The following is a 6000-nucleotide window of genomic DNA, read 5'->3' as shown; positions in this document are numbered from 1 at the left end:
TACAGTGTCAGACATCTTAAATTCTGTAGTCCCTTTAGTCGACTGTGCTTGAACAATGCAGAATGTGACTTTGGTTAATAATGTTATCTACCATTGAACATTTTTTGAGTTCAAAACTATATAATATATAGAGGAGCCATACCTGTGAAAGATCAGCACCAAGAATCCTGTGGCATACCAAAACGCCTCAGAGAGGGTTTTGAGAATTGAAGTCATAGCATTGACATTGATATACCATACATTGCCAGATCACTTGTATTAGAAGTATATATTTAACCATGTTTCTGGTGTTTGGAGAATAACTGTTGTTTTGATATTGGTCCTAAATTGCATAAAAATAATTATTACAATTCAAATAGGATATTCTCCTCTTGGTCTTTCAACCCTGAAGGAGAGGTGGTTACATAGGTCAATCTTTGAAGCACCTTTGTTGGAAGCTACAAGGAAAACTTGGGAAAGTTTGCAAGTATTTCAGCAGGAATTTCACCAGAATAAAAAGAAGCGCGATGTGTTGTACAGACTCAGTACACCCAAGAGATCACGTGATCATACAAACAAACCAACATGTGTACAAACGCTTAAAGAAATACAGGTATATCTATGTGAGTTTGCACACATGGATTTGTTGGTACCGTGGTCCATTTGAATTCTGGATTTGACCTATTTTTGACAACAATCAAAACCTCTGACTGAATGTACCAATACAATTCAGTGCACAGGTACTGAGATTAGCTTTCATGTATATTCTATCTTTAACAAATGATTTTGATATGTTTGTTCAAAAAGGGGGTTTCAATAGCTTCTTATGAATTACAAGACTTACCGTCTCACAACACTTGAATTCTTTAGCATCACTCATAAATTAGAGTAATGAATTCATTTATTGAAACCAGCATGCCAATATATCACCTACTCGAGGTAATACAAAACCAAATTGCTCGGCAAGAGTGAAGATCAGAGGGCATAGATCACATTTCCTATTATATAAACCCCCTTTCACCACAATGGTTTGGCCCAGATACATTAGTTGTAATGAAATGAAGCTTTGACAGATGCGTCCACCATCAAATTGAAATGTCAAGTGGTAGGCTTATAAAACGTGTCCTCAAACTTTCAAACATTGTCTTTCCAAATCAAGAATAGCAGCCGGGGGCACAGTGCAAAGTTTGACATTCACAGAAACAAAATCACCTAGACCCCGCCAAGAACAACTCCATTTATTGTGTTCCAAAATTTTGTACTTCACAGCAGGAAGAAAGTACAGCGAACAAATGTTATGCTGCATTGTTGTCCTTTGTCAATCCATAGACTCGAGAAAAAAACTTTTTCTCGAGGGTCCACGGTCAATTCCAGCTGTTGCTTATTTCCTGTATCTGTGATGCGTTGCTGTTGTTCAATTTTATTTTCAGGTAAAAGTCAGAAATTTTCACTCGTGCCAAATTTCCTTTTCATATTTGCACTGAAAGAAACTGTTCAGGGTTGAAGTTCCTATTTGATAATAGTGTAAGAAATATATTCATACCTTATCGTGGAATACGAATATTATAAGTCAGTACATTTCTTTCCGCTTACAGCAATACTAATGTAGGGCGTACTATTGGATGCACCATGAATGGATTTTTTCAAGTGTGATCTGCACCTGTCCGGTGAATTTTCAAAATAATGCACAGAAAGAGGGAAGTCAACCCCTAAAGTTATGCAAAAACTAATTTATTATTATATTAACATTTTATTATTATGAATTTAACCTTTTTAGGCCTGACTTTCTGCTAACTTTCAAGAGCAGCCTCTATATATAGGGGTTAGGGACTGGTCAGTTTCTTCGGCCGGGGGGGGGGGGGGGGGGGGGGTGGATTATTTTTTGCCGACGTCAAAAAGTGGCTGACCCCCCCATTCCAAATTTGAAAACAGGGTGACCCCCCTATTCCAAATTTCGAAAAAAGGGTGACCCCCCCCCCCCCCCGCCCGCGCACATAGGTAAAACAAAAGGTGGACAATAATTATATATATACATATATATATATATATATATATATATATATTATATTATATATATATATATATATATATATATATATATATATTATATATATATATATATTGTTATGTAGGTCATTTCCCCCACACTCATCATGACCTGAGTTCAATTAGTCTAGAACATTCTCAAGGTCACTGCCCTTGATGACCTCACAACCTTGAATTCAATTAGTCATGTTTGGAATGTTCTGGAAAGTTGATTAGTTGTGTAAGGGAGATAATTTTAGAACAGTAATTAGCATGTCAATAAAAGTTCTAGATTGTTCTTATATGCCTTTATAAAAGGGACGTGCTCAGCTTCCAGTCAGACTTTTGGGATCGTGTCTCTTGTGTGTTACTAAACTCCAGCAGTAGTCATTCTCAAGACTTTTCAAGACCTTCACTGCCAACGCTGGATTTATACTGTGGACTTTGTGCAGTTTCAAGCCTGCAAGGACTGTTCATTCATCCGACTGACTGTTACAACTCTGAGACTGGAGCTTTGCCGTCCCAGCTGAGATAAGTAGTCTGTACACTTTTAAAGCTTGTACTCTGTCCCTAACTTAGCAATTAGTTTTGTTTTCGTAATAAATTTTGTTTAAACGGAAACTGCTGAGTTCACCCTTTTGTTCGTTTTCTCTGCACGTAACAAATTGGGGGCTTGTCCGGGATCCGAATATTTTGAGCCGTTTGACAACATTTTGCCTGCCTTTTCAAAACTACTGTATACTGTGAACTCAGCAAAATTCAATCATGGCGGAATTCAAGCCAGACGAATTTATGGATGACCTTGATCAGGACGCATTTGATTCCCTCAAAAAAGACAACCTCATTGCACTGGCCAATTTCCTTAAAGTAGATGTCAAAAGATCTATGCGCAAGCGGGAAATACAGTACCACATTGCAAAACATTTAGTTAATTTAGGCCAATTTGAGGAATCCACCTTGAAAGATTATGAGCCCGAGTCTACCTTTGAACTAAGAAAATTAGAATTAGAAATGCAGACAAATTTGGAGATCAAGAAACTAGAATTACAAATGGAAAAAGAGAGACAGGCATTAGAAAAAGAAAAATACAAATGCAATTACAAATGGAAGAAAGACAGAGAGAGAAAGATAGGCAGGAAAGATTAGAAATGGAAGAAAGACAGAAAGAGAGGGAATTGGAAATGAAAGAAAAAGAATTACAAATGGAAGAAAGACAAAGAGAGAAAGAAAGAGAGGAAAAGAAAAGGAAAGAGAATTAGCAGAACACCGACTGCAGTTAGAATGAGATGTTTAGAGCTTAGAAAGTCAGGAAAATTCTTCCCTTCAGACAAGTTTGACATCACTAAGCATTTCAGGTTAGTTCCCCCTTTCCAAGAAAAGGATGTTGATAAATATTTCCTTCATTTTGAGAAAATTGCTCAGAGTCTGAATTGGCCTAAGGAGTCCTGGTCTATGCTTTTGCAGAGTGCTTTGGTGGGTAAAGCCAGAGAAATTTACATTCAGTTGTCAGTAGAGCAGGCTTCAAATTATGATTCTGTGAAGGAATTAATTCTCAAGGGCTATGAGTTGGTGCCTGAAGCTTACCGTCAGAAATTTAGGGATTGTGAGAAGGTGAAAGATCAAACTTATGTTGAATTTGCTCGAACAAAAGAACAACTGTTTGATCGTTGGTGTTCTTCGGAAAAGGTCAGTCAGAATTATGACAAATTACGACAGCTTGTTTTGATTGAGGAATTTAAAAGGTGCATCCGGAGTGACATCAAGACGGTTATCAATGAACAAAAGGAAGATACGTTAGAGGTTGCTGCACGTTTGGCCGATGATTATTCATTGACCCACAAATCTTCATTTCTCAGCAAACCATCCCAGTCCTTTTCATACAGAAACAATGCAGGTAAATTAACTCCTCCTTTCATCCAAGAATTTCTCAAAGGAGAGTAGAAAATCAAATGACAACGGTTCACAAAATTCAAGTAACACTCCCACATCATCAGATCCCAAGTCTCAATCTCCTTCTGACAAACAGTTAGGTACACTTTCTTGTAATTATTGCAAGAAAGGCGGCCATTTAATGTCAGAGTGTTTCAAGTTAAAAAGAAAACGTGAAGGTCAAAGTGGTCAAAGTGGATCTAAGCCCACCGGCTTTATTTCTTCATCAACTCAATTAGAGTCTAATAATGTGTGTAACACATTTTCTGAGGTTAAACCCCTCTTATCCCCAATTAATGAGGTCAAGGTCAATTCTTCTCAAGATAGCATTATGGGTATTTTCGAACCATTTATTCATGATGGTTTTATATCACTTTCTAGTGATTTTTCTTCCGCTACCCCTGTCAAAATTTTAAGAGATACCGGGGCTTCCCAGTCTCTTTTGTTGGCAGATACCCTGCCGTTTTCTGAAAAGTCATTTTCAGGTTCTAAAGTTCTTATTAAGGGGGTAGATTGCAATGACTTTATTCCTGTTCCTCTCCATAATGTCTATTTGTCTTCGGACTTTGTTTCTGGACCTGTGACTTTAGGTATTAGGCCTTTTTTGCCTTTTGAAGGGATTCACCTTCTTCTTGGAAACGACCTTGCTGGGGACAAGGTCATTACTAATCCACTTGTGACTGATAATCCTAGTTTAGATCAAAATCCAGAGCCAATAGAGGAAGACATTCCCGGCCTTTTCCCATCATGTGCCATTACTCGAGCCATGTCAAAGAAAACTTCTGAGAATCAAAATACTCTCAAAAATAATGTCACAGATGTTGACTTAAATGACACTTTCTCAGTCAGGTGTTTGACACGGATCATTCCGTTATCCCTCGTGGATTTGAAACTTCCAGTAAAACTTCTGCTGACCAAAGTCAGACATTTTCTAGATCAAATCTCATTGCAGAACAACACAAAGACCCAGATATTTTGTCTTTGTTTGACAGGGTAGATGATGAAGGTAAAACTTCAGATAGCTCTGTTTCCTATTATACAAAATCTGGTATTCTCATGCGTAAATGGAGACCTCCAGACGTTTTGGTTGATGACGATGTGCTATAAAACATCAAATTGTGGTTCCAAGCCCTACCGTGCTGAAATATTGCGCCTGGCCCATGAAACCCCTGGGCTGGTCACTTAGGAGTCAGGAAAACTTATCATAAAATTCTCAGTCACTTTTATTGGCCTAATCTCAGGCAGGATGTAGCACATTTCTGTAAAACTTGTCACACATGTCAAATGGTAGGAAAGCCAAATCAGACTATTCCAAAGGCCCCTTTACAGCCAATTCCTGCATTTCAAGAACCATTTAGTAGGATACTAATAGACTGTGTTGGGCCCCTACCAAAAACAAGATCAGGAAATGAGTACATGTTGACAATTATGTGTACATCAACTCGGTTCCCCGAAGCCATACCACTGAGAAATATAAAGACAAAGACTATAGTGAGAGCTTTAGTCAAATTTTTCACTTATTTGGCCTCCCTAAATGTGTCCAGTCCGATCAAGGCTCCAACTTTATGTCTGGTATTTTTCAACAAGTAATGGATCAGCTAGGCATTAAACAGTATAGGTCATCCGCCTATCATCCAGAAAGTCAGGGTGCTCTTGAGCGATTTCATCAAACTTTGAAAAACATGATTAGGACCTACTGTTTTGACACAGAGAAGCAGTGGGATGAAGGAATTCATTTTCTGCTCTTTGCTGTTAGAGAGTCAATTCAAGAGTCTCTTGGTTTTAGCCCATTTGAGCTTGTATTTGGACAACAGTCCGTGGCCCACTTAAGCTCGTTAAAGAGAAATTCCTATCAGACGATGATGATTGTCTGAATATTTTGCAATATGTGTCAGATTTTCGTACAAAACTTTCTAAAGCATGTGAATTAGCCAGAGAAAATCTTGAGTCATCTCAGCAGTCAATGAAAACCAAATATGATAAAAGCACCTCAAAACGGAAGTTTGAACCAGGTCAAAAAGTTCTTGTTCTACTTCCAATTCCTGGCAAACCACTCCATGCTCGTTA

Source organism: Ptychodera flava, chromosome 11, assembly GCF_041260155.1.
Source record: "Ptychodera flava strain L36383 chromosome 11, AS_Pfla_20210202, whole genome shotgun sequence".
Classification (NCBI taxonomy): Eukaryota; Metazoa; Hemichordata; class Enteropneusta; family Ptychoderidae; genus Ptychodera; species Ptychodera flava.
Note: the sequence above shows the minus strand (reverse complement) of the source record.